The sequence below is a fragment of the Rhopalosiphum padi genome, chromosome 2, assembly GCF_020882245.1.
Source record: "Rhopalosiphum padi isolate XX-2018 chromosome 2, ASM2088224v1, whole genome shotgun sequence".
NCBI classification, from domain to species: domain Eukaryota; kingdom Metazoa; phylum Arthropoda; class Insecta; order Hemiptera; family Aphididae; genus Rhopalosiphum; species Rhopalosiphum padi.
In genome coordinates, this window is record NC_083598.1 from 47,905,738 (window position 1) to 47,918,270 (window position 12,533).

At 31.0% G+C, this 12,533-nt stretch overlaps 1 long non-coding RNA gene across 1 annotated transcript; it reads left to right on the top strand.

Moving 5' to 3' along the window:
• The first annotated feature begins 211 nt into the window (after positions 1 to 211).
• LOC132922640 (uncharacterized) lies at positions 212 to 1,656 on the top strand. Its single transcript, XR_009661035.1, has 3 exons — positions 212 to 371; positions 786 to 990; positions 1,482 to 1,656. It is a non-coding gene; the product is annotated as an uncharacterized LOC132922640 (long non-coding RNA).
• Positions 1,657 to 12,533: the final 10,877 nt, after the last annotated feature.

Here is a 12,533-nt window from a genome sequence, read left to right on the forward strand (position 1 = left end):
TTTGTTTTAAGACGGTTGTAGGTGCATATAGGTATATATCAGATATAGTTTGGCTATAAATATAATAATAAAATCATCGTACGAGTATATTTTTTGTATCGAAATAACGTCATTTACCGTTCGAAGTCCGGTTTGTCGTTTGTTTTTTGAAAATGCGCAATTTCATCGCCGAGGTGATCTTCTTTATTCTCAACCACGCGTCCCCTGCAAAACAAACCACGATGTGCGCGTATAAATACCGCTGAAATCTCACAGATCCGGCACAACACAATCAGCACCACAGTCGATCGCTACAAACGGTCTGCAGCACTCATCGATTCAAAAATAAATTATCACAACATTCAAACTTCAACATGTCCGGAAAGCTCGTCGTAAGTATAAAATATAAACACGAATTCAAACTTTTAAGTATACATAATTTTGTTTCTGCGAAACACATGTTTCTCTGCAGCTCGAGTTATGTAGGTATATAACAATAAATAGTTTGTATTTCATATATTTATATATGGATTGTGTGAGGTGATGAAAAATAGAGGACTTAATAATATATAGTATTGTGTTATAAATTGCATGTAACGTGTATGTTCGGGTTACCATTTTGTATACTTAAATCTATATAGTAACTTCTATTCCCATATAACTATATACACTATAGATATTATAGATTGCATTTATATTATAATTTATACGTCAGTTACACACTTACAAACTTGTTATTTATTATTTATTACTTATTACATACATTTGACGAATATAACAAGGTTTATGTTTTGTTTTCTCTTTAGATCTTTTTCTTGGTAGCCGTCGCACTGGCTTGCATTGGTTCCGCCGCCGCCCAATACATCGTCTACCCTTCAGCTCCGGTCATCACTCCCTATTACAATCCCTACGGATACACCTACCCCTTGACTTACAACTACAGGTTTGGTGCTTACCCATACCTCTTGCGCCGTTGATTTGCACTGCCGATATCCCCCTCTTTTTCAATCAGTGAGTATATTTAAACGGAAAAACGAATTTAACACTATACATCGTGTAGCCATTAAACTGCTTAAACCAGCTACCTGTAATAGTTTTTGTAATAATATAATATAGGTACTATGTTCATTTATTACTCCTTTAACTTTAACATACGTTCATGTTACACTAATTGGCAATTACAGTTTATATCTATAATGTTATAAGTAATACTATATATTGATTTTTTATGTACATTAGGAATAGAACGCACTATATTAATTATATTACTTTAGAATTTAAAGTGGTTACTGGTAAGGTTAGCATTATTGGGTAACAAGCATTTAAGCATTTTTTCCCCGTAGTCTATGTGCAATAGTACATTTTATATAATTATTTGTTGCTCTAAATTATAATATTAATAAAACAAATCATTATTGTAGGATTAGTTTTCATTTTATACAAATATTAAAATATATGCATACCTAATAAAAGTTTATTATAAATACGGTTTATATTTGCAGATACATCGTGAAGAAGAAAACGGACTTCACACCGAACAATGTTTAAACAATACGTTAATAATTGTATTAATTTGATTAAAAAAAAAAAAAAAGAATGTAATATATTTTTAAATGTTTAATTATCATAATTTATAATCATACACGTCATGAAAAAATAAAAAAAAATTACACAATATACTCTTGTTGTTTTTATTGATGCTCATCTATTCCCGTACATCATTACACAAAATATTCTTGACAAATTCTGTTGATTTTAAGTTTAAGAATATTATAATATAATATACTAGGGACATTCTATTATGTGTCACAACCTTAAAGGGTACATTAAAAGGGTATAAAAAAGTATTTGGAATGAGACGTGAAGTAACTTCGACCATATTGTTATATTTTATTTATTTTACTTAACCTATTATGTTGAATATCCAAATTCTAAGTATCTTTTATTTGCTTAAGTCCAAACACATCATTTTGACGTGTTTTTATTTTATTTGAAAAGAGGTTGTTCTCAGTATGGTCTTTGTGGTAAAATATACAAGTAAATGTAAACTCGACCTTACACTAATAGAGCAGTAGATAATTAAAATGTCAATTGTTATTCCAACCCCGATCGTTTTTCCAATTCCATCCATTCTTAATAATATACGTTATTCATCTCATCCGTTTATATCTGAATAAATACATCATCATTGAAAAATTTCAAGAATCACAGTAATAACAGTAATTTAGAAACTGAAAAACCTATACTTAAAATAGAATTAATGCGAGCCCATTAATATCATAAAAGAACTAAAAAAAAAAACATTAATAGAAATCATGCTTGAAAAAAATTAAAAATAACGAACTATAACAACATTCAGTCAATAATAACGAATGTACATATAGTAATTACAGACTTACTATTTTAAAATAAATGTAGATATTTATATATTATTTAACATTAAATACACATTAAATTTTATACATATTTACATATTTAAATTTTATATTATATTTGAATAAAATTATATAATGCAAATTAAAATTGAAATAAATTGTTGATAGACGATTTCACATATCACGTATATTGTCTTTGTCTAAAAAAAGGATAGGGGCTTATATGTATAGGTATCTAATATTTATAGTTTATACATAATTTATTCAAAACAAGGAAAAAACCACGAGAGAAAAATAAAAAAAAAACTAAAGGAGAAAAAAACTAAATTTATATATTTTATTAGATATTAGTTTTAATTACAAATTTAATCGTAATTGTAAATAAAATTATAATAATATCTAAATTATATATTTTTTTATTACATAAAAACTGCCTATATTTATTTGTATTGCGAAATTCTAGGCATTATGTAGTTTGTTGGCGTGTGTGATGTGTCCGAGTAAAAATAATTGACAATTCATATTTTTTATATACATACATATTATTATATAGATGAAATTTTATATACTATAGGGCATAACGACTGAGGTGTTATATGAAGATAAAAAGGTACCCTATACCTACGTTATTCATTGCATTATTGTTTTGTGATGATTACAAAAGTGGCACACGTGATATTGACAACTTCTTGACTGCTATTTTATATGCAATAAGATATCGATGATAATAGAGTTATACTATAAAAATTATAAAGACTATAAGAATAAATCATAAAAAAAAATAATACTGTTTTACAATTAATAATATTCAATAATACTTTAATTGATTGGCCGCGAACTTACAATCGTACCAATATACAATTCGGTATAGCCCCCGCGGGTATATAGGATGTCTGGTATTGCACTATAGTCACCAACAGACGTATCGCCGTAATAGAATACTGAAAGCAGAACTGTTGCTGTTAGAAAAATATTAATTATTGTATTCACATACATAAGTATACTGTAATATCATAAGTTATAAGTGTTTTAGTGTTAGTGTTTGGATTATGGTTTTTTAATGTAATCACAAATCGAAAAAATTAAAAACACTTGTTTCTTATGTAGGTATATATGTAATTTTTTTACAATAATTAAAATTTTCTTAACCTAACTTAACAAAAAAATCAATTATTTGTTTTAATATGATGATAGTAATTATTCCTCAGTAAATTTTCAATTTTGTTTAATTTTGCGTTATATGATCCTCTAAAATTAAAAAAATAAATAAAACCAATTGAGTTAATAGAAAATAAAATTCATTCAGAGAACTCTTTGACTCTTTATAGAAAATATTAAAAATACCTATATGCAATGTGCATATTAATATCGATTCAAATTATAACAACCAATTACAATTATTTTAAATCTTAGTTTAATGAACATAGTATTTTAGAAATGGTTTATTTTAAAAATGTATATCATTTATAAGACAAAATAAAGACTATTTCATAAATTTAGCAAAAGAATGGAGGTATTTTTGTATTCAAATAGCCTAGGTCGACAGTTCAAAAAAAAAAATATGAATTCAGAGTATCACGCACTATATTATGTATAATGGACATTATACGAGATACTGAAAACAATATTTCATTTTAAAACCGGAAATTGATACAATGTCGTTCGAATAGGTTTTTTCAAAAGCGACGATCAGTGCATATACCTAGGTGTCAGCGCCAGGTAAGACTATGCGAATCAACTTGAGTCATATAAATATAATATAATATAATCAAAGTGAACGGTGATGAACTCTTTATAGAGAACATATTATACGATGTATTAAAATATTAAATACAAAACAGAGACGAATCATAAACGATAAAAACTATAATACACTATTATAATATTATAAGTGAAATCGAACAGAAACTCATCTCATTAACGAATGGTCCTTAATACCTATACAGTCTATAATGATATTGAGTATTATAGTACTTATTTTAGGTTTATAAATGATTGGATTTTTTGAGTTTTTCTACATGTAAATTGTAAAATGTATTGTTATATTAAATATAAATTAGTATCAGTTGCAGACTTGCAGTTGAATAAAAAATATTATATTAATCGAACACTATGTAGCGCCATTCTTAGTGTATGTATAGGTTTGCCGCACAAACATTATAATTACTATAAACATAATATAAACATACATATATTATTTGCATTGTAGGGACATTGCATAATATAACGTAATTATCAATTATAATACGAACCCGTTTACACAGTGAAGACGATGCGTGTAACTGAATTTACGGTTATGCCGTAATTATTTTAAGTTTTTTTATTGTTCCTGACCTTCTTGTCTAGAGACGGTAACCGGTAGTTTGTAGTGTGTAAAGCATATTGTGTATGATGAATCGATGTAGTATATTATTACATATTATAAATAATCGTGTCATTATCATCACCTCAATAATTTATCCAGTGATGATTGTAAACTGATTTTTTTTCTACAAATAATATAATTTCAGATGTCGCGTGTCGCCAGTGTCGGTAAATAAATGTTGTGATTTTGATAATAAATATTAATAAGCCAATTTTAAAAACAGATTTCGCAATCTATTGTTTATTCGATCGTTTTTTTTTATTATTTTACCAATTCACTAATAATGCAACAAATAATTAAAAAAAAAGTCTTAGGTTAATGTTTATAGAACGTGTTGCAGGGGGAGCCGAGTTTGTTGTGAAACGATTTTATTATAGATATAATATATTTTGTGAAATAGTTTTATATTTTTGTATTTCAATATTTTGTATGTACCCTTTATATTGTACAGAGATCAACTACCTATATAATACCTTATTGGAATCGCCAATGTGGTCAATTTATTATACTGTCTCGTGCATCTATATATCATGTTAGTTGACATTTCTAGTATATGTATACACGTACAATACTATTATTATAAGATGTAATATATATATATATATATTATATAGCATATTGTCACTCGAGTCCTATATTATGGCTGCTACCACCAGACATCACTACGCCAGTCATGTACGTAGGTATATATATGTGTCTCTTGCAACAGTGATTTTTGTAGTGCACACCCCGTCGCTTCAGTGGGTTATTAAATTATATATATATATACATATATATATGTGTGTGTGTGTGTGTTTTAAAAAAAAAAAACATCTTCATGTTATTATAAAGTGAAAAAATACAAGTGGGGAGGGGTTGAACACCTCCCTCCTGTGCGTATACGTCACTGTATACACCATCAAGACGTCCATAATAAAAATCGGCTACTCGTATGACTCTCATTAATATACATTATAAATTTATAACATGATCTCGGTGAATATCGCGGGACATATATGTTTAATATTTATAGGTTGATACGTCCTGTTAAGTGTTGACTTATTGTAGTTAACCTTTTGTTAAATAACAAGTTTTAGGGTAATATTAATAATGTACCTACCTATTTCCCATAAACATTTTGGATTGATAAACTTTACTTCTGTAACAATAAAATTGTGTATAGGATGCTTAAAATAAACAATTTTTAATTTCCTCAATGTAAACGCACTTAAGTTTCAGACTTGTACTCAACAACTATTGGTATTTCTTCGATTAATCTGCATTAATAAATTATAATGTTTTACAGAGTATCAAATATCAATAATGCCTATTTCATTAGTTATTAGGAGTTTCAAATCGTTTTATTGTTGCTCATATTTAAATTTAAATTTGTGTATGTTTTGATTTGTTAAATAAACACTAATTATTAATTATTAACTAATAAATTACCTTCGGGTTTTTAATTAAATAATCAATATTAATAATGATAAATTATCCTGATAATTTTTAAAAATGTATACGATTTAATGTTTAAAGAGCAAATTCTCAGAGACGCTACTGATAGCCGAGTCGCTTCCTCTCTCGTGTGGTATATAACTATTTATGTAATGAAAAATATATTTTTAAATTTCGTATCTATTTATCAAATTTACCTATATTCTGCTATCATAATATTATTATGGATTGTAAATATTCTTTTATTTATTAAGTGATTAAAAAAAAAGCCTACATCAACCGTGTTCTAATTATTTATAAAATATCCACATAGCCGATTACAATATTACTTACACACAAATATACAACGTACATATTTATAATAATATGCCGTATATGTTTGCACATCATCATTCCCCATAATAATACGTTCGTTATTGCTAAAGACTCGCCAGTCCTACTATATATTATAATAATCGTATACGAAAGCCGGTTTAAGTGGGTCGCACTCCTGAAAATTACCTCATTCACTATGTATAGCGTAGAAATGTACGTAATATTTAGGATGCGCAGGCGGCGTGTATGCGTAGTGCGCTGGAACGATAAACAAACGAATTTCCGGCGAGCGCGACGAATTTTCTAATCTCCGTCGAACGCGACTGTGGCCCACACAAGCTCGACACGCTCCGCTCAAGAATAATTCACAACTATATATTATTATAATACATAATAACAATATGATATTGTAACACTATGCACTTACACTTATAGAAATGCGTACAATATCATACCCCGATGGCCGATACGTCGTATTGTCACGTATTATATACCTATAATAATGTGCATCGATTTTCGTCGGATCGCGTCTCACGCCGCCACTGCCGTCATCGTCGTACATCATACGATTCATAATAAATAATAATATTATGTGCTGCTGCTGTTGCAGTGCGTTGTTTAGAACATAATATTTTTACGTTTCGTCGTCCCGCGTGGAGCGAACGTAGGTACGTCATGTCGGACGAAACATATGTGTATTATAATTACTATATGCTGTGGCGAGTGTACACACTATATTAGTGGCGTATTTTCAAATTTCATTTTTTGGAGGGGGAGGAGTCTAAAAATAAATAGGTTTATATAATATTATAGAAAATACAACATATGAGTTGTAAATTAATAATTATATTATTCCATTATTATAATAAATAAAAATTTAGTTTTTTAAAGTAAAAAAGGTAAACGTCTTTTTTTTGCCAGTTCATCAATAATTTTTTCAAGTATTTTTTATTTATCGACAACATCGTTAACCATTCAATGTTCTCTATAAACAAAATATATTTTATCGTCGCCGTCGTTGTTGTCATCGGACAGCGGCGATCCGACCAAAAATTACCAAAAGTTAAACCCAAGTTATTTGTACAAATATTAAACACACATAATATAAATTAATGTTCTCTTTCTCTGTATCTACGTAGCAAATCATTTATGACTTTCGAACCATTTTTTTTCTTCTCGGGGGATGGTTGAGACCCGGGCTCCCCCCCACCCAGAAAATTCGCCAATGGTCGTATAATGTTAATATTTATGGTATATAATAATATACACAGGGGGGTTCGCGGGGTTTGGACACGCGCGATTCCTCGGCTGGTCCGCACTCGGTCAGTTCCCAAACGTTTTCATCACTCTGTATACGTATACTACGTGCACCACTCGCACGCACAATGCACGCGAATCATGGTTTCGGCAAACGCGGAAACGGGTTTACCGCACTGAGGTTCGTCGCGGCGAGGACCTATTGACACAGTTTTTCCGCGGACCCTTTTTCTGCGACACCGCCACCACCTCACTCGTCCATCCACCGAAAAATACACACACACACGATGTGACAATGCGTGTATAGGCTCTAATATCGTATAATAATACATTATTATTATTATTATTTTATACCATTATCGTTGTCGTTGTCATTCCGTCATTGTGTCGGGGCGAATAATGCACCGCGCGACCTTCCCGCCGCCGCCGACGCCGCTCCGGAGGACGCGCTTCGTATTATATGTTATATTTATATGTATTCACCCGCGCACACACACACACACACACACACACACACACACACACACACACACACACACACACACACACACACACACACACACACACACACAGTGACATGAGGTAGGTACCTACGGGTCTGGCGAGGGAAACACGTTCCGAATGTCAACCCTTTTCGCCGGAGCGCACAACAGCAAACACTGCGCGGGACCGCCGCCGCCGCCGCACCAAAAGCACCTGTTTCTCAGCTGCCGCTCGTCGACGGTTCGCGAAAAACCCTCCCACTCTTCGTTTAACGTCGTCATTACTGCATTATATTTACGATAATAATACGCGTATATAATGTGATATATATTTTTTCGCAAACAATTTAGGACCGTCCCAGGCAAATATAAATCCTGCAACACCGGGCGGCGGCGTACATTCAATACGTATATATATATATCGTACATAATATAACGCACGTGTGTGTGTGTGTGTGTGTGTGTGTGTGTGGGGGCAAATGTGGGTGAGTGTGTTAGAGTGTGAGAACGCGGAATTCGACGAATCGAGGTTTTCGGATGGTACACGTGCGTACATAATATTATGTATGACGATTGTTACGGTTTCGGTATATGAGACTCGTTATATTATCGTAACGTAATCGGAGCAATGATTTTTTTCCTTTTTTTTTTTTTTTTTATAATTCGTCGAGTTTTTATTTTTTTTATAACGAACGACGATCGATAAGTAACGAGAAGTCGTTATAATATTACAAGCCCGCAAAACCCATAATGGATACAACGCGCGGTGCGGAACGACGTTATTATTACTATAAAATTATATTAATATGGCGGTATTCTAAGTCTGACGAGTGCAAACCATAATGTCATCGAAACACGTGTTACAAGAGAGTCAACGAATATTGCAACTATATAATATATATATACATATTATTTATATAGGAAACCTCGAGAAACGTGTAAACTAAACACGATTTATCGTGCACGAAATCCGCCGGGTAGGTTTATTTTAGAGTAATAGAGTATCATCCTAAATGCGGCCAGTATGACAGACTGCATATTATAATGTGCGGTTGGATTCTCTGCAATCCCTCAACAACCCGAGCCGTCCGCCATCACTCGAACACTACCTCGTATAGTGTTCATTTTGGAATCTTAAGGTTATACCCGCCGAAAAACGTACAAAATTCCATCCATTGTTTGGCGCGGGCGTTAGATACTTGCGTAGGTTTCTTTTTTTTTACCCGCCTGCAGGCGAGATTTTCGTAATATTTGTTGGCTTTTCTTTTTTTTTGACTTGTGACAACCGACAATAGTGTACACAACACGGGCACAGTATATGTGTTCATCGTATGACTAGATACACACGAATGTCTTATACAATAGTATGTATAATATTATTATGGTATATACATAAATCTTGTACTTCACGCTTTATTGGATCATATATATTTATATACGCACGCGCGTGTAAGGGAATCCATCTTTATAAAGTTATAGTAATATATAGTCATATAGATACGTATTTGATACACATAGGTATAAAACCCATATTTATATTATATACGGAATTTTTTTATGAGTTATTTTATAATGTACCGAGTACCGACGCCCGCTGTGTCTGAACTCCATGCCACTGCGGATTTAAAAATATTTCTCCAAAGACGTCTTACTTTTATTTCTGTCCTGCACTCCTATTGTGCATGTTAGTATATGTTACGTACGGTATTTTATTATATTATATAAAGGTTTGAGCTTAGGTCGTTAGATCGTAATGTACAATTGCAGCAGTATATAATTTTATGATCTAAATTCTAAAGGTTTCAAGCAGGTACCTATGTATTGTAGAGTTTTACTCTGGCATTGCATTTATCGTGTAATATCTATGTATATTCCGAGGGTTGATAATCTGATGAATTGGTTTTATAATGTGTAATATTTTGTGTGTGTGTGTCTGACGTCACCTTTATAGCGGACGAAAGCTTACATTTTAAAATCTGAGGGTTGTTATTGGTTGAAAATTGGATCTAGTTGGCATTTTTGAAGGTCAAAAGTAAAGTAAACAATCGAAGAAAACTATTAATTTTTGTTATTTCGTTGTAATTTAAAAAATATTAAACGTAATAATCATAGAAACTTGAACTATTCCACTATGAGTTATTAAATATAATCTTTTCATATACACAGTGATACATTAAAATAGTTAAACTAATTAATTTAAGCTTTTAAATCACGTATATATTTACGCACCATTATATTATGATACGTTATTGACTTATAAAATTATAAGTAAACAGCAATAATTATATAATGTGATTATGTGAAATAATATATTATGTTAATTATAATAATAATAATTAATAATATATACCATATTTTTGGTGACAATTATTTAACACATCATATAAGTAATAGAAAAATAAATAATTACTTGTATTAGCAAAACACAATATACAAAATATATCTTCATTTTTCAGATATGGCGGCTGACATACCGATTAGCGATTATATTCAGAATTGTTTTTCGTATGGAATGATTTATCGTTAAACTTAACAGGTTCGTAATTGGAAGTAATATTTTTGTAAAACTGTAACATTCTTGACCAGTCTTAGCAATGACCAGGTACATTTGAGGACTACTTTACAGCAGTGAGTACACAAGTACACTGACATGTGATGTGTGGTTACGACGAGGCAACGGTTATAATAATACCTACATAATATTTATATATATTATTATTATACAATTTATATTATTATTATATATACCTATTTATTATTTACAACGGTGACGGGGAGTATTTCAGTATTTGCTTATAATAAACAATTTAATGATTGTTTACGCGTTCGAAAAAAAATAAAAATAAATTATTACAATAATAATAATTGATTCTACCAACGCGTATTGTTTACACATTGCAATATGCCAGTATATATGAATATCACTATACATACATAGTATATGTATATACGCGTTTACGATTTTATTCCAAACGATGTACACAAATCACTTGATTTAAATCAGTGACTTTTCATATCTGTTAAACCATGATTATAATATAATGATATGATATTTTATAATAATATTATGTATATATGAATACGCGGCAGTCATGCAATTATTTCAAATATCTTCAAAATTAATATTTATTGTGTGATGCGTATTAAATTGTATTATATTATTTACACTATGCATTATTTGTATCGCTAATGTAATATTGTAAAATATGATTTTGCATGAACGCGTATACATAGTTTATCGAAGTCGATAAAACAGTGGAAATCTATATGGGATCGTAACGAACAGTTATTATATTGCACGAATGAACAGGACGCATTAAGTAATGCGATGGAATGAAATCGAAAGCGTAAAAGTATAAACGTAATGTATATACAATATAATATTCTCAATGTTGTCTTTTTTACCTATAAAACCTATATAATATAATACTCGACGATTATAATTTATAAGTTATAATGTGCGTTGTATACGTATATACCTCTATATATTATATACTCTCTCTCTCTCTCTCGGCAAATTAAACCTTTGACGGCGGCCGAAGACACAGAATTCCCATAAAAAGACCGCGATGATAACCATCACAATTTTGCACCAGATCGTATATGTACGTACAATGCACGTTTTTAACAGTCATCGCGGTCATTGTCGTCATAATCGCCGCCGCCAAATTTCGGCGAATAATAAAATAACGACAGCCATCCACCCCCGTCACACACACACATACACACACACACACACACATACACGATGAATATATTCACGATTTATTCTTGATGTACACGTACGATAAAGCGTGTCGACGGAGATCGAACCATTTCGAGTGACGAGATCGATCTTCGTCCGCGCATACAAAAGACCCGAATCGAAAAATGTTTGTCGCTTTTAACGCACTTGACCGACCGTGCGCTGTATAATATGCTTCAATATAAATGTAAAATAATATATTATTGTTATCTTGAAATGTGTGTGTGTGTGTGTGGGCGGGTGTGCATGTGCGTGCGCGTGAGTTTGTATTTATTTTTCAGCCGATGGGACTATTGTCGTAGGAGGGGGGTATATAGGTATTAGGTACAAATGGTACAATAGGTACATATTATTATTATGATATTAAACATACCAGAGGGCGATTTCGAAAATTATTCTGCAACGTAAATATCATTTATGTATTATGGACACAAAGGTACACGACGGAGATAATTTATAGTTTATAGTGAACAAGAGAAGGGAGCAAATAATAATTATTCATATAAATTTAACACATCTATTAACTAACAATAATAACTTACCTACCGTGATTACCAATGATATTTAATTAAATATTGAAC